General features: G+C 52.3%; 2 non-coding genes and 1 pseudogene across 2 annotated transcripts; all 3 read right to left on the reverse strand.

The window, feature by feature from the left end:
* Window positions 1-7,078: 7,078 nt before the first annotated feature.
* On the reverse strand, window positions 7,079-9,097 carry LOC145982470 (large subunit ribosomal RNA; annotated as a pseudogene).
* A 781-nt stretch (window positions 9,098-9,878) lies between these two features.
* On the reverse strand, window positions 9,879-10,030 carry LOC145982468 (5.8S ribosomal RNA). Its single transcript, XR_014441059.1, has one exon. It is a non-coding gene; the product is annotated as a 5.8S ribosomal RNA (ribosomal RNA).
* A 441-nt stretch (window positions 10,031-10,471) lies between these two features.
* On the reverse strand, window positions 10,472-12,296 carry LOC145982478 (small subunit ribosomal RNA). The gene has a single exon (XR_014441060.1). It is a non-coding gene; the product is annotated as a small subunit ribosomal RNA (ribosomal RNA).
* Between the last annotated feature and the right edge of the window lie 5,540 nt (window positions 12,297-17,836).

A 17,836-nucleotide genomic window follows, 5' to 3' on the forward strand; every position in this document is an offset into this window, starting at 1 on the left:
GATTAAAGAGAGTCCAGGATCTTCTTTGATTTATATTTGAAATAAATCTTTTACTATGCGGCGCCTCTTCTTTCTGCCATTCCTTTTCCCATTTTTGTTGGAACTTCTTGGGGATATCATTTATGTCTGTGGTTTGAATTTAATACTTGCTCCACACTTCCTGGCTGCCATTTTTCTTGTAGCAATACTTGGCAGCTGCCATTTGAATTTCCATTTCAAGTGGAAGAACTCCTCCTATCGCTAATAGAGTTTTCGTTGGGGTGGTCTTGAAGGCTCCCAAAATTCTTAGTAAGACATTCCTTTGAACTGATCTTAATTTAGTTCTGTATTGCTCTTGTTGAGTGATGTGAGCCCACACACTGGCTGCATATGTGATTATCGAAACGAAGATTGCTTTGTAATATAGAATTGCAATCTGGAATGGGATTTTATAAGCTAGATTTCCCATTCCCAGTACTTTATGAAGTTGAGTTTTTGCTTTTGATGTTACATTTTCTATGTGTGTTCTGAAGCCTAAGTTTTGATCCAGGTATACTCCTAAATATTTGATAGTTTTAGTGACTCTTATTGATTTTCCCTTGTATTTTATGCATGGTGTTCTGTGCAGTTTCCCTTTTAGTTGTATTAAGTTGGTCTTGTTTACGGCGATTGCCAATTTTGAGGTGTAACACCATCGAGCAAGGTCTTCCAGTATATCATTTGCTTTCTGTTCGAGGGTTTTCCTGTTATTGGCTCCTATAGTAATCAGGACGTCATCCGCGTATGCAATTGCTTCTATTGCACATGGATTTTGATTTAGTTGTTGTATGAGTGGTTCTATTGTTAAGTTCCCCAGTTGTGGTCCCAGGACAGAGCCCTGGGGACATCCTTTTGTGACTTATCTTTCTATAGTTTTATTTTGCCAGTCAAACTCAACTGTTCTGTCATTCAAATAATCCTTGATAACGTTGTAAAGAGCAACTGGAAGGTTTAGGGCTCGGAGAGCCTTCAATACATGAGGCCACCAGACATTGTCGAATGCGCCCTGGATGTCTATAGCTATTGCGAAGACATGTTTGAATTCTGTTTTAGCAACTGTTCGTTGTAATTGGTTTATTGCATCCTCTGTTGCTAAACCTTTTGTGAAACCATACTGTTTTACATTAGTTGGTCTGAGAATTAATCTCTCATTCAATCTCTTCGCAATTAGTCTCCCAAATATCTTCCCCATGTTGTTGAGAAGACAAAGGTAGGGACAGAGGGAATCCCGTTAATCCATTCATGCGCGTCACTAATTAGATGACGAGGCATTTGGCTATTCTGACTGAGCCTATTAGCCCCGTCTCTTCCCTATGTTAGCATAGGTACTTTGGTACTCAAGATCGTTACTATTCTTCCAGCTCCTACTCCACCTTACTCTCACCTCTGCCGGTCATACAATAGTATGACCAATAAATAAATAAATAATAATAAATTAGAATAAGTTAGATTGTATATAGATATATATCTGTGTATAAGTATTTCTTGTATAATATATAATTGTATAACTCTTTCTGTCTAGTGCGCGCGGATCTGCGAGTTCCCCCTATGGTATCCAAGCGCTTGGCTCCACCGAGCGTATGATTGTGTCTGTCTCCCACGCTACCGACACCTCCTCTCCTCTCGTCTCTCCTTCTGGGGAACCTTCTTTCGTTTGCGGGGATCTCGGATTTTCAGGTCTCCCCTCGCTTTAACCTGGGTGACGAGGATCAACAAGTTTCAGCTCTTCCCCCGTCGTTACCAGGCACGTGGTTCCCCCAGTGAGCCCTTTGGTAGTTGTCTATTTGTAGTCCAAGTGCTGATTGACAATCTTAATAGACGTTCGGATTGCCGTTAAGCTCAGCGTCATGAGGAGCTCGTTGCTGCTGATGCCCAACTGTCTTAGCGCAGCACGTGTGATTGAAGGTAGAGCTCCTCTTGACCCTAGGACTATGGGAGTATGGATCACCCGATCGGCCTGAAGTGTGGACGCTACCACCTCGTCCAACTTCCTGTATTTATCTACCTTCTCCTTTCCCGCTTCCTTGAGTGAAGTCTCAGTTTCGAACCTGACCGTCATGTCGGTAACGTACGCGACGTTATCCTTCACTAGGACGAGGTCCGGCTTAAGACGCTCTTTGGTCGCAGGTATGGAGAAGGTTTGCTCTTTAGCCACCGTATACCCTTTTGCAGAAGCCTCTATGATGTCCCGCAGTTCGTCATGACGCTTGATCCGCAGTCCTTTTGATGCTGTGCAGGCGCCTATTACGTGCCCTAGGGTCTCGGGCGCCGCATGGCATCTCCTGCACTCATCGGACTCCACCACCTTAGCGCTTTTCAGGACGTGGTTGAGACCAACTGTGTTAGATCTCAGCCTCAACAAGTCGTTAAGCTGACCGGGCTTTAGTAGTCCCTGGTTGACGAGAGCTGCGTTGGCTATGGGGTCGTTGAAGAAGTCCCTGACTCCCAAGCCATGTAGTGGCTGCTGGCTCCATCGCTCCGGCTCTAAGTTAGATATTATCTTTCTGGCCGCAGCATTGGTGTCCAGCGTAACAGGTGCTTGGACGCCGGTCACTCTAGCAATGCCTTCGATTCTGGCGCCCATGCCTGTCTCTTGGAAGAGGTGAGTTACCACCTCGTCCCGCGAGTCTCTCAGTCTACAGAGATTTCCTAGTATCCCCAGCTGAATGATAGTGGTCAGGCGCGGAACGCCCAGCCCACCATCGCGCTTTTTACAGTACAGTAGCTGATCGGTGGTGGATTCAGGTAACTTGAAGGCCCTCTTGTGGAACCTCCTGACTTCCACATCAATGGATTCCAGGAAGTTCTTTGAAACTCCGACATTCACCCATACATATTGGAATTTAGGCAGGATGTTGGTGCCGATAAGTTTCGCCTTCTGGTGTGGCTTTAACTTGAGCCTGGAGGCACGGATCAGGATTTCCTTGACCTCCCGCAGATGGTATTTATTCGAGAGGCCTTGTGCCAGAGTGTATTGGCACCCGAGGTATTGGAAGACCTCTCCCGTTTTCACCACCTTGATGGGCCTACCGCCCAGCGTGAGCTGAGGGGAACCAGTAACCCATGTTTTGTGTAGACCTTCAATTTGAAAGGCCACACATTTCTCAGTCGAGATGCCCATATCGAGTTTGTCAAGGAATTGACTCACTCGGGCAAGCTGGGTGTTCATGCCAGCAGCGCTGTTCGTGAATAACACGAGATCATCGGCGTATGCTGATGCTGCTAGTTTCTGGTTGCCCAGGTCATAGCCAGCACCGGCGCCTTTGATATCCTCGATCAGCTCGTCCATTACGAGGTTGAACAGGAATGGGCTCAAGCAGTCCCCTTGCTTGATCCCTCTTCGCAACTCGATGGATTCGCCGTATACTGATGTGCAGATTCCGTCATACATATCTGCTATCAAGGATATCAGGTGTTGATTGACACCTTTCTTAGTCAAAGCTTCAACCATCGCTGCGTGTGGAACGGTGGCAAAGGCTTTACTTATGTCCACCGCGCAGCCGGTGAGGGTTCTTCGGGCTTGTCTTTTGGCGTGGCTTATCGCTTTATCCAGGATAAAGCAGTTTGCCGCGCACCCCTCACCCTTGACAAACCCCTTCTGCTCAGTCGTGAAACTAATGAAGCGTCGCAGGGTCTCGTCAAGAATGCCGGTGAAGGTCCGGCATACGATTGAGCTTATCGTGATGGGCCGCCAATTCTTAACCTGGGATCTGTCATTTCCCATCTTGGGAAGGAAGATCGTTCGGTTCTGCTTCCACCTCTTCGGAACCGAGCCCGCATATAGAATGTAGTTGAAGAGGTGGGTGAGCGTTGTTGCGACCCCTAGTTGTCTCAGGTGGACCCTCCTGAGACCGTCGGGGCCGGCGGCCTTGTCTTTGAGATTGGCTAGCCGTTTACGGACACTGTCCACCGAGATCGGAAGCATCATGGCCAATCTACTCTCCCCGTCAATTCCTTTTTCTCGGAAGGTGGCTGTGAAGGAGCCTTCTTGACTCCACAAATCCTGGTAGAACTCCACGAATTCCTTGTTCCCAGGTCTGACATCCTGTTCGTCCAGAAACTCACTGGAGTTCTGGACGATGGAGTCTGCAATCTTTTGTGGGCACTTTTTGAAGATTGCTTGAGTTTTGGCATAGAGCTGGTCAGGTTTCTTGCCCATTGACTTCCTTCGCCCCTTCTTTGGTGTTACTGCCCTTGGGGGTGGAGTGCTAGCTACCGCCTTCAGCACACTGGTGAGAACGTCCACTATCTCCTCCAGTTTCTCACCTGCCCGTTCCTTTCCTAGGTCGAACAGCTCCCTTATTCCCCTGTCGAGTTCGCGCAAGCGCGCCTCTGGGTTAGGAGGAATCCCTTCCAGGTACTCCACAAATGGATCCGCTAGGATGTTTGTGGGTCCAGGATCCTCAGGGCTGTTCACGTCTACCAACTTGTCCACCATAAGGTGGACGTTGATAACGTATGGTTCATCCGTATGCTCTTTCATCTTCGGCTCCGGGTTTGGCGTTGCCGCCTCCGGTTCGGTCTCCTGAGAGGCCGGGTACTCAGGGGAGCCTTCCCTTTCGTCTCTCTTCCCGGGGCAGCAGGGATCAAAAAGTTTCACCTCTCCCCCACTGCTGCCGGGTACATGGCTCCCCCGAGTTCCTCCGTCGATTCCGAGCTTGTCTCATCCGGTACGGTCAGCCTGACTGTACTTGTGGTTGTGGTGGCCTCCGGGGCTCTTTCTGGCGAGGATCGACGAGTGCCACCTCTACCCTCTTTGCTCTCGGGGCAGCGGGGATCCACAAGTTTCACCTCTACCCCCACTGTTGCCGATTCCTTAGAGCCCCCGAGTTCTCTCAGCTTCGCTGGGCCTGTTACTTCCTGTTCTGGTTGTACCAGAGCCTGGCTCTGGTCCTCGCCTCTGCAGCCGGTAGGGGTGTCGGACGGCTCAGGACTGGATCTATCCGGCACTGTGAGGAGTCCCTGTTGGGCAAGGTGTCTCCTCTTGTCCCGGATTTGCCTGAGAGTCTTTGTTGGGAACGCAGCTGTTAGTCCCCGCCGTCTACCCTCCGTATCGAGATCCCTCCTCTCGATTTCCAGGAACGTTTGTGTGTCCTCTGCGGACCACACTTTGCTCCTGGCTGGACCAGGTCTTGGAACCCTTTCCTGCGAGATCTTGACCTCGTTCCAAGCGTCAGGATGCGCTTTGCGCTGATGCTGACTTAGGCCCACCTGTTTTCGGAATGTCCTCCCGCATGGTTTCCCATCGGTAACGACTTGACAGGCTATTACTGCGGGCGTCGCTGGTCCACTTTCTACCACTGGTATGTCGGGCTGCCGGCATTTCGGCACATGGGTCTCCATCGCGTGAAGCCCATCCTTCTCTTTGCCACACTTCCGACACTGGTATATCACATCCGTCAGATGCAGCACGCGATAATGCTTCACCACACCCTTCTGCGACGTGAATACCAGGTGGAAATGCGTGTGGCAAGTGTACACCCCGTCCACTTTTTCAAATGGGTACACTATCCTCACCTTCTCTGCACACCTCCTCCCCGTTTCCATCTCTCACCTTTCTCCTCTCTCCCCCGCTAACCTCTGCTCTCTGACTGGCTTCCGACGCATTATACATAGTACTCTTTGTCGTGGCCATAGTGGAGTCAGGAGGTTGTTTGAAGGTCGGCCAGATTCACCGCGGCCGGCCTACAGGTCCGGTTCCGATTTTCTGTAACGATACCCATCAATGTCACCGGCCAACATCAAGGGCTGCCTGGGCTCCGCTTTCGTTACTTGGTTTTCCGGGAGCTTTCGCTCCCAGAAGTCCCTTCGCCCACTCACTCATCATAGGTTTCAGCTTTGTCCATCCTGCCTTTCTTGCCCAATGACCCGGATCCCCGGAGTATAGGGTAAATCGCCCTACAACATCTACTCCCCAGGCTTAGCCACTGTTACGCCGAAGACCCCCAGCTTAATCAGGCCGAGGGTCGGCACCACCGAGTCTTCAATGTTGTGGACCCCGTTCAATGAACTTGCCATGCTTCCTTATCCTTCTCTCCCACCACTGCCTCTGTCTCCGCTTGGCTCGTTCCCTAAGGGTTTCCTGTCACCAGTCACCCCTGGGCGGGTCTCCTCATCCAGCCCCAGCCTTATGGACGAGGTTTTGGACAATACTAAACGTTCTGGACTTGGCGACCCCCCATGACAAAGTGAGAGTGCGGCTTTGCCTACCCCCTCGCTGTTCCAGGGGCGTAGGGTTTTCTGTCGGGGTTTTCTCCCCTAGCCTTTGGGTCAAAACCCGCACGCAAGGCAGCGTGGTTTTCTGTCGGGGTTTTCTCCCCTAGCCTTTGGGTCAAGACCCGCCCGCAAGGCAGCGTGGTTTGTTGTCAGGGTTTTCCTCCCCTAGCCTCTGGTCCGGGATGATGATGTACATCACTAGCTCACATATCTGCGAGCCGTTCCACTATCCGCCACCGGTGGACCCGCTCTGTACCCTGAGGCAGGGTTCTCAAGGGAACCTTCATGCGGGGGTCAACGGGTACCATCCCTCTCCCCGTAGTACCTGGGTGCAAGGATCTTCGAGTTTCACCTCTACCCTCGTAGTGCCAGGCACTTGGCTCCCTTAAGAGAGTCATAGTTACTCCCGCCGTTTACCCGCGCTTCCCTGAATTTCTTCAGCGCGACATTCAGAGCACTGGGCAGAAATCACATCCCGTAAACACCCTTCCAGGCTTTCGAGATGCTTTGTTTTAATTAAACAGTCGGATTCCCCTGGTCCGTGCCGGTTCTGAGTCGACCGTTCGTCGGCGGCCGACTCGAAGGGAGGCACTTTCCCCCCAAAGCCCAGAAAAGGGCAAGGGGTTAGGTGCGTTCCCCTCAGAGAGCCCAGGGACGCTCGCGGAAGTCCGACGCGCGGTCCAAGCTTGGAACAACCCCGGAAGGATGTCCCTCGCGAAGACCCACGCCGGACCGAACCCGCGGTGGCCCCCCGGGCCCCGACCGGCCCCGGTCCCCAGAGCCAATCCTTGTTCCGAAGGTACGGATCCAGATTGCCGACTTCCCTTACCCACATTAGTCTATCGTCAAGAGGCTCTTTACCTCGGAGGCCAGATGCGGATTCGGGTACGGCCAGGCCTCGGGACTCTGCTGCGCTGTTCCCACCATGATTTTCAAGGTCCGACGGGCACCCGGGGAAACCGCATCCAACTACGGTTCTCTTAGCTTTCCCCAGTGTCCCCTTCACCTTCTGGGAAGATTCCGGGGAGCGTAGGGGATCGCTCTGACAGAACAGACAACTCTGCCCCCGGGACCCGACAGATTCTCCTGGTGCCACCAGTTACCTGGACTTACGGACTTCTAGGGAACCCGCGACGCACTCCCGGTCCCGAGACGCGGCGGAGGGCTGGATACCCCACTTCCCTTTCGACCGCGGCCGAGACGCCGGCGCCTCGCGCTAACCACTACACCTCTCCCGGTGGCAGCGCGAAACTGACCCGACGCATCGGTGGGAGTTTTCCGTGGTCTAAGGACCGGCTCACCCGCCTGCAACTGCTGTTGAGGCGGAACCCTTCTCCACGTCTGACCTCAGCGAGGTCTCATCAGATTATTTGCTACTACCACCAAGATCTGCAACGACGGCGGCTCCAGGCAGGCTCGCGCCCAGACCCTTCCACGCTCACCGCCGCGCCCTCCTACTCACCGCCGCATCATTCTTGCATTGATGCCAATGCATTAGCATTGCGGCGGCGGCCGGGTATAGGCACGACGCTCGATTGCCATCCATTTTCAGGGCCGGTTGCTTCGGCAGGTGAGTCGTTACACACTCCTTAGCGGATGCCGACTTCCATGGCCACCGCCCTGCTGTCTTGAGCAACCGACGCCTTTCATGGTTTGAGCAGCGTCGATTCAGGCGCCTTAACCCGGCGTTTGGTTCATCCCACAGCGCCAGTCCTGCTTACCAGGAGCGGCCCACTGAGCACTCGGGTCCAAGAAGGCCCCGCTTCGCCCTAGGGGAAAGCGGGACCTCCATCCCGTTCAGAGTTTGAGAGTAGGTCGAGGCCGTTTCGGCCCCGAGGCCCCCGGTCATTCGCTTTACCGGGATGGACCCCCCTTGCGAGCGCCAGCTGTCCTGAGGGACACTTCGGAGGGAACTAGCTACTAGACGGTTCGATTGGCCTTTCGCCACTATGCTTAGCTCAGACGGTCGATTTGCACGTCAGAGGCGGTTCGGACTTCCACCAGGGTTTCCCCTGGATTCGTCCTGGCCGAGCATAGTTCACCATCTTTCGGGTTCCAGCGAGTGGGCTCTTAGGTACGATCCCCGCACCCGGAGGTGGGGGATCGCCCCGGGACTGAGCGAGGGCCCTTCGTTGAGCGACTCCGGGTCACCTCGATCGTCCCAGTCGCTTTGAATGCGCCTTCGGGTTTAGTGATTCCCTTAGACTCGCCCACGCGCTAGACTCCTTGGTCCGTGTTTTAAGACGGGTCGGATGGGCCACTCGTTGAACACCGCACGGGCCCGGGGCTCACAGTACGCCCCCCGCGAACCCCCCCGGACGAACGGGGGACGGGGGGACACTGCCAGGCACGCCACATTGCTGCGACCTCTACGCCTTCCGCCTAAAAACGGCGGCGGATCCCCAGGCCTGCCCATGAGCCGTCGGGTTCCGTCCGGGTCACCGGGGGTTCTCCGGACGAGCCGGAGAGCTCCACCCCAGGCCCTTAGGACGGATCCCAACGAGCCGAGGTGCCCTACCGGGCGCGGAATGAAGGGGGACCGTCCCCGGACGCACCCTCGCAGACGGGAGGTTCCTAAGGAAGGGGACAACCCCGCTAGGGGGCCGGAGACTTGGTCCTTAACCCTTGAATCACCTTCCCCCATCGAACTCTCGAGCTCCAACCGTTTGACCCCCAGGCGGTTTCACGTACTCTTGAACTCTCTCTTCAAAGTTCTTTTCAACTTTCCCTCGCGGTACTTGTTCGCTATCGGTCTCGTGGTGATATTTAGCCTTAGGAGGAATCTACCTCCCACTTAGGGATGCCGAGGGAATCATTGTTATTTTCTTTTCCTCCGCATATTGATATGCTTAAATCGTGCGGGTGGTCAACCCTGAGTCGAGGTCGGGTGCTAACTTTACATTGCGGTTTCCTAGGAGGTCCGAGGGATCTTCCTCGTCGCCCAACGCAGGTCCTCCTATCTAGACGGTAAGGCGGCTCTCGAGCTTCGGGGGAAACCTCTAACCTTGACCGAGCTCTCCTTCCGCGCGAACAGAAGAGACAGGCTCTTCCACGCGTCCGTAGACGACTGTTGGAAACTTACCCTGCGTTCAACGCGAGGCACCCGCCCGGACGAAACTGAGTCGTCCGGCCGGCTCTCCCACTCCACGTAATTCCAAACTTTGGAAATTTAACCTTCCGAGCATCAGAGTGGTCCAGCCACAATGTCCGAAGAAGCCTACATCCCGATCACCGGCGAGCAACTATAGTCGGGCCGGCAAATGTGCTGGCCGGACATGCATAGCCTTTTTCATTCTCCACGTGCTCTACAGCTAGCTTCAACCTAACAACCATCTCTGCAAGTTGCTCGCCCCTGAATGCTCGGAAAGCTGCTTCCGGGATACGGATACGGACTGCTCCGGGATGACCCCGCTCTTTCGAGGCCCCTTCCACGCACGCCCGGATCCGTAGACCGGTCTTTCCACTTCTTGTACTAGAATGGAGTCCTCCGAGGAGACGACCTCGCGGCCGACTCCTAATGATCCTGTTTCGGATTCGACCTCGCGACCGCTCTTACCTCGCTGAGAGAGGCGGCCGCGAGACTTTCGTGGCGTGCTGTTACACGCGCTGTGCTCGCAAGAGCACATGTGTCATTTAGAAACTTCCGACACTCAACCAGGACCGACCCAGGTAAAGACCCGGGCCGCAATGTGCATTCGAAACCGTCGATGCTCTCTGTTTTGCAGATCGCAAATTGACTCGCAGCTAGCTGCGTTCTTCATCGACCCACGAGCCAAGTGATCCCCCGCCTGGGGTTGTTTGTGGTCGCACTTCGGCGGAATGATGTGTCTGTTCATCGGGAAGCGCCCTCGCGAGCCTCCCCGGATGATACCTACCCCCCGTCTCCAAGGCCTCGAGACGGGGTTCGGGTGCATGTTTTAGCGGGGCGATACCTTTAAAGGTCGAGTCTCACCTACCCCTGTTAACGTGTAACTTTGAAAGTGCCGGGCAATTATAGTCTGGCCTGCACAAGTGCCAGATTAACAAGGTAGTGGCGCGAAGGGGGAATCGCCTTACTCCGCACACCCGCTCAGCCAGGCATTCCCTGCGAGGGGGAATGCCCCCGTTGGGGGCCGAGGACCGATTCTTGACCCTTCAGCAACCACCTACGTACCATCCGCCGGCTCCGGGAGTTTTAGTCCCCCTTCAACGCTCTCGCGGATGGATGACAAGGTGAAGAAGCGGATATACCGTACGGTAATGATCCTTGGGCAGGTTCTCCTACCCAAACCTTGTTACGACTTTTGCTTCCTCTAAGTGACCAGGTTCGGCCGTCTTCCCGACGGTTCCTGCGGAAGGTGGAACCCCCGCAGGGCGCCGGTCCAAAGGCCTCACCGTATCACTCGATCGGATGCATCGACGGGCGGTGTGCACAAAGGGCAGGGACTCGATCAACGCGAGCTGATGACTCGCGCTTACTGGGCATTCCTCGTTAGCGGGGAACAATTTCAAACCCCGGTCCCTATCACGAAGGAGGTTCAGCGGTTACCCGTACCTCTCGGCAGGGGAAGACGCGTTGTCTCCTTCAGTGTGACGCGCGTACGGCCCAGAGCATCTAAGGGCATCACTGACCTGATATAGCTCCCACTCTTGCTGCTTGCGACAACCGGTCCCTCTAAGAAGGGGTTTTGATGCGCCGGGGGTACACGTACCCCGACGCCTAGTTAATAGGCAGGAATCTCGCTCGTTATCGCAATCAAGCAGACAAATCGCTCCACGAACTAAAATCGGCCATGCACCACCATCCACCGAATCAAGAGAGAGCTCTCAATCTGTCAATCCTTACGATGTCCGGGCCTGGTAAGTTTTGCCGTGTTGAGTCAAGTTGAGCCGCACGTCCCACGCCTTGTGGTGCCCTTCTGTCAATTCCTTTAAGTTTCAGCTTTGCAACTATACTCCCCCCGGAACCCGAAATCTCAGGTTTCCCGGGGGCTGCGCGCACGGTGTTCTTGAACCTTGCGCATCGCTGGATGGCATCGTTTATGGTTAGAACTAGGGCGGTATCTAATCGCCTTCGAACCTCTAACTTTCGTTCTTGATTAATGAAGACATTCTTGGCAAATGCTTTCGCTGTAGGTAGTCTTGCGAGGATCCAAGAATTTCACCTCTCCCCTCGCAATACTAATGCCCCCGTCAATCCCTTTTAATCATTACCTCTGGTTCGAAAACCAACAGAGAGAACCGAGGTCCTGTTCCATTATTCCATGCAAGGAGAATCGAGGCAAATAGCCTGCTTTGAGCACTTTAATTTGTTCAAGGTAAACGCCCCGGAATACCACGATCCACTCGGTGAAGAGCAGACCGAGGAAACCGAGAAGATGTCCGGTACGGCCAATTCAACGCCTGACGGCGAACCGACCGCCCGAGACCCAACTACGAGCTTTTTAACCGCAGCAACTTCAGTATACGCTATCGGAGCTGGACTTACCGCGTCTGCTGGCACCAGACTTGCACTCCGATAGGTTCACCCAAATGTTTAAGGTGGATACATTCCGATCACGGGGCCTCGGATGAGTCCCGCATCGGTATTTTTCGTCACTACCTCCCCGTGCCGGGAGTGGGTAATTTGCGTGCCTGCTGCCTTCCATAGATGTGGTAGCCGTTTCTCAGGCTCCCTCTCCGGAATCGAACCCTGATTCCCCGTTACCCGTAATCACCATGGTGGGCCAATAACCCACCATCCAGTGTGATGAGGCAGACATTTGATAGATGCGTCGCCGGTGCTTGACCGTGCGATCTGCCTAGAGGTTACTTAGAGTCACCAAATGAGTCGGCCCGCAGAAGCGGACCGTTTGGTCTTTTGAATGGTAACGGCACCCCGTCCGGTTGCCCGGCCGGAGACACGGTGAGCATGTATTAGCTCTGAAATTGCCACAGGTATCCAAGTAGGATGCGTACGATCTAAGGAACCATATCTGATGTAATGAGCCATTCGCGGTTTCACTTTGGTCAAGTCTGTACTGAGACATGCATGGCTTAGGCTTTGAGACGAGCATATGACTACTGGCAGGATCAACCAGGGTACGGTGCATACTGTGCGTATGCAGCACTCGCGCGAGGCAGAGTGCCATGTTTTAAGCAAGGAAAGCGGCTCGCCACTAACTTAGGCAACGCAACACTGCTGCGTGAACAACAGGTTACACCGCTTTCCCGAAAACATACTACTACTCCCACTACTTTGGTTAGAGGCCTACGTAGTTCCGCTTTTAAAGCTGGAAACTTCGAGACGTTCGTTTGCGCGCGGGAACGGCGAACCGACTTCTTCGATTGGCACCGTGCCCGGGTTCTGTTCCTGGTCTGGGAGCTTCCGCGAACAGCCGTGCCTGTACGGCTACAGGCAGCCACTCAAGACGGCGCTCCGGAGAACGCACGCTTCGACGGCAACCCGTACCAAGTTCTCAGGAACCTTCGGGTTAAGTTTTCTCGCCACGGAGGCTGGCACATCCGCTGCTTTCCTTCGGTGCAGGCTTCGACTTAGAGTCGTTCGGTCGAGCCGGAGTTCCCGAAGTAGGCAGAGCGGACGGGTCAACTTCAGAAACGATGCAACGCAAACCGGAGAAGGCATCGCCGTCACCGGGAGAGAAAAGAGAGAGCTAGCTTGCTTTCCCACGGTGCAGGCTTCAACCTACATTCGTTCGGATGAGCCGGAGTTCCCGAGGTAGGCAGGATCGCCGGCGATTGACGTCTCGTCACTTCTCGGCAGCGAGGGCTGACAAAATGAATTGCTTTAACTCGGTGCAGGCTTCATCCTAGAGTCGTTCGGATGAGCCGGAGTTCCCGAGGTAACCTAAGCTTCCCCACTAGGATGGGTAAGTCAATTCAAGGTGTCTGATGCTCAACCTACATGCGTTCGGAAGAGCACAAACGGTTACGTCACGTGTCGGAGGCGAACCACCGTGTACGAGGGCTGACAAGTTAGTAGCAACAAACTTGGTTCAGGTTCAACCAGTCTTCCAAGGAAGGCTACCTTCCCGCTTGCGCGGCTCTGTCAGTTACTCGTACACGGTGCAGAAAAAAGATGGGCGCCGTGAATTTTCCGAAAACTATGAATACAGCAATGCTTTTCGGAAAACAATTCGAACCCCAACATCCCACGTGAGTGGAGTTGCCTTTGAACGCATAGCTAACGTTCGCTTCGGGTCTCATCCGAAAGGATGATCCCTACTCCATCCACGAAATTGCAAACGGCGGTTGACCGAGAGTGAAGGCATTGATACCGATTGGTATACCTACCTCCCCGGTTGCTTGCGTGGCGGGTGAACATTTGGGTTCGAATTAGACTAGAGCCTTAAGCTCGATGCCTGAACAGAGGTCCATGCACCTCTGAGGTGGTTGCTTCACCTCAACGTGACTCGCAAGTGGGACAAGCTTGCTGTATTGCCCTGTGGTCGCCACGTAATGCACAGGGCATCGCTCAAGAGCATGCTTAGCAAGCACAAGAACCACCTTCCCACCATATATCAATAGATTTACTCTTCTTTAACTATGCAAAATTGCACCTCTATCGTTACATTAAGCAACAGATGCAAGCTCAACTAAAGTCAAAGAGTAGTAGCTTGGGAAAAGCTTTTTCTTTGCGACTAGAGTCTGATGCTCATTGGTTGACGGTCTATGTACCGATATACGGTAAGAGACTGGGAAACACACAACTCCTTAAATTTGCCCAGACAGACAAATCTATCTGAAACTCCAAGCGTGGTTCGAGCCAAGCCCCATCGTCCTCGGAGGTGGTAGTATTTCCATCTCATCGTGACTCGCAACCTGTGCAAAGGTGCTGTATCGCCCTGTGCTCGCCACGTAATGCACAGGGCATCGCTCAAGAGCATGCTTAGCAAGCACAAGAGCCACCATACCCACCAAGTATCAAAATGAATTGATTCGATCTTTCTTATCGCTGCAACTTTGCACCACTCTATCACATTCAAGCAACAGATGCAAGCTCAACTAAAGTCAAAGAGTAATAGCTTGGGAAAACTTTCCCTTTGCGACTAGGGTCTTATGCTCATTGGTTGACGGTCTATGTACCGATATACGGTAAGAGACTGGGAAACACACAAATCCTTAACTTTGCCCAGACAGATTAATCTATCTGAAACTCCAAGCGTGGTTCAAGCCAAGCTTCTTCGCCCTCGGAGGTGGTAGTTCCAGATCATCGTGACTCGCAGCCTGTGCAAAGGTGCTGTATCGCCCTGTGCTCGCCACGTAATGCACAGGGCATCGCTCAAGAGCATGCTTAGCAAGCACAAGAGCCACCATTCCCACCATATATCAATATGAATTGATTTACTCTTTTTTAACCATGCAAACTTGCACCTCTATCGTTACATTAAGCAACAGATGCAAGCTCAACTAAAGTCAAAGAGTAGTAGCTTGGGAAAAGCTTTTTCTTTGCGACTAGAGTCTGATGCTCATTGGTTGACGGTCTATGTACCGATATACGGTAAGAGACTGGGAAACACACAACTCCTTAAATTTGCCCAGACAGACAAATCTATCTGAAACTCCAAGCGTGGTTCGAGCCAAGCCCCATCGTCCTCGGAGGTGGTAGTATTTCCATCTCATCGTGACTCGCAACCTGTGCAAAGGTGCTGTATCGCCCTGTGCTCGCCACGTAATGCACAGGGCATCGCTCAAGAGCATGCTTAGCAAGCACAAGAGCCACCATACCCACCAAGTATCAAAATGAATTGATTCGATCTTTCTTATCGCTGCAACTTTGCACCACTCTATCACATTCAAGCAACAGATGCAAGCTCAACTAAAGTCAAAGAGTAATAGCTTGGGAAAAATTTCCCTTTGCGACTAGAGTCTTATGCTCATTGGTTGACGGTCTATGTACCGATATACGGTAAGAGACTGGGAAACACACAACTCCTTAACTTTTCCCAGACAGACAAGTCTATCTGAAACTCCAAGCGTGGTTCAAGCCAAGCTCCATCGTCCTCGGAGTTGGTTGTTCCAGCTCATCGTGACTCGCAACCTATGCAAAGGTGCTGTATCGCCCTGTGCTCGCCACGTAATGCACAGGGCATCGCTCAAGAGCATGCTTAGCAAGCACAAGAGCCACCATACCCACCAAGTATCAAAATAAATTGATTCGATCTTTCTTATCGCTGCAACTTTGCACCACTCTATCACATTCAAGCAACAGATGCAAGCTCAACTAAAGTCAAAGAGTAATAGCTTGGGAAAACTTTCCCTTTGCGACTAGAGTCTTATGCTCATTGGTTGACGGTCTATGTACCGATATACGGTAAGAGACTGGGAAACACACAAATCCTTAACTTTGCCCAGACAGATTAATCTATCTGAAACTCCAAGCGTGGTTCAAGCCAAGCTTCTTCGCCCTCGGAGGTGGTAGTTCCAGTTCATCGTGACTCGCAGCCTGTGCAAAGGTGCTGTATCGCCCTGTGCTCGCCACGTAATGCACAGGGCATCGCTCAAGAGCATGCTTAGCAAGCACAAGAGCCACCATTCCCACCATAAATCAATATGAATTGATTTACTCTTTTTTAACCATGCAAACTTGCACCTCTATCGTTACGTTTAGCAACAGATGCAAGTTCAACTAAAGTCAAAGAGTAATAGCTTGGGAAAACTTTCCCTTTGCGACTAGAGTCTTATGCTCATTGGTTGACGGTCTATGTACCGATATACGGTAAGAGTCTGGGAAACACACAACTCCTTAACTTTGCCCAGACAGATAAATCTATCTGAAACTCCAAGCGTGGTTCAAGCCAAGCTCCTTCGCCCTCGGAGGTGGTAGTTCCAGCTCATCGTGACTCGCAGCCTGTGCAAAGCTGCTGTATCGCCCTGTGCTCGCCACGTAATGCACAGGGCATCGCTCAAGAGCATGCTTAGCAAGCACAAGAGCCACCATTCCCAACAAGTATCAAAATGAATTGATTCCATCTTTCTTATCGCTGCAACTTTGCACCACTCTATCACATTCAAGCAACAGATGCAAGCTCAACTAAAGTCAAAGAGTAATAGCTTGGGAAAACTTTCCCTTTGCGACTAGAGTCTTATGCTCATTGGTTGACGGTCTATGTACCGATATACGGTAAGAGTCTGGGAAACGCACAACTCCTTAACTTTTCCCAGACAGAGCAATCTATCACGAACTGCAAGCGTGGTTCCAGCCAAGTTCCATCGCCCTCGCAGGTGGTTGCTCCATCTCCCCGTGACTCGCAAGCGGACCCAACTTGCTCTTTCGCCCTGTGGTCGCCACATACTCACAGGGCACCTACTACCCCCAAAGGTCACTAAGAATTGATTCGCTCTGTAAAAACCATGGAGCTTTCCACCTCTCCTCCTCAATTCACGCAAGCTCCAATCTTGTCTAAAGTCAAAGAGTAAAGCTTTGGGAAAACCTTCTTTCTCTTTGCTTCTATGCGACTAGAGTCTCATGCTCAAATGTTAACGCTTTACATACCGATATACGGTAACAGCCTGGGAAACTTCTCTTTCAAACACACTTCTCACAGACTCAATACACATGCGGTTCCTTCTGCAGGTATTGCCCTTTTGTGCAAGCACGCTAGGAAAACTCAATAATTATTCACTTTTCCCAGGCAGAGCAATCTATCACGAATTGCAAGCGTGGTTCCAGCCAAGTTCCATCGCCCTCGCAGGTGGTTGCTCCATCTCTCCGTGACTCGCAAGCGGACCCAACTTGCTCTTTCGCCCTGTGGTCGCCACATACTCACCGGGCACCTACTACACCCATAGGTCACTAAGAATTGATTCGCTCTGTTAAAACCATGGGGCTTTCCACCTCTCCTCTTATATTGGCACAAGCAGTCTGCGGCCCATTGCCGCCATTTTATCCTAAAGCCATATGACTTGTGTCAAGTCACCCAGATACCTTAAACCCCCCAAGGTTCTTTGCTGCCAATTCCGTGTTTCCACACTTGTGATACGTTTTCCCAGCATCACTTCTTTCTCGGGCACCCCTACGTCCATTGCCGTTATTATACACAAACTGGGAAAGACTTGTGTCAAGTCACCCAGATACCTTAAACCTCCCAAGGTTCTTTGGTGCCAATTCCGTGTTTCCACACATGTGATACGTTTTCCCAGCATCACTTCTTTCTCGGGCACCCCTACTTCCATTGCCGTTATTATATCCAAACTGGGAAACACTTGTGTCAAGTCACCCAAATACCTTAAACCCCCCAAGGTCCTTTGGTGCCAATTCCGTGTCTCCACACATGTGATACGTTTTCCCAGCCTCACTTCTTTCTCGGGCACCCCTACTTCCATTGCCGTTATTATATCCAAACTGGGAAACACTTGTGTCAAGTCACCCAGATACCTGTCACCCTCAAGTATCTTTTGTGCCAATTCCGTGTTTCCACACATGTGATACGTTTTCCAAGCATCACTTCTTTCTCGGGCACCCCTACGCCCATTGCCGTTATTATACCCAAACTGGGAAACACTTGTGTCAAGTCACCCAGATACCTTAAACCCCCCAAGGTTCTTTGGTGCCAATTCCGTGTTTCCACACATGTGATACGTTTTCCCAGCCTCACTTCTTTCTCGGGCACCCCTACGCCCA

Source organism: Lepisma saccharinum, unplaced genomic scaffold (genome assembly GCF_977018435.1).
Source record: "Lepisma saccharinum unplaced genomic scaffold, izLepSacc3.1 HAP1_SCAFFOLD_184, whole genome shotgun sequence".
Lineage (NCBI taxonomy): Eukaryota > Metazoa > Arthropoda > Insecta > Zygentoma > Lepismatidae > Lepisma > Lepisma saccharinum.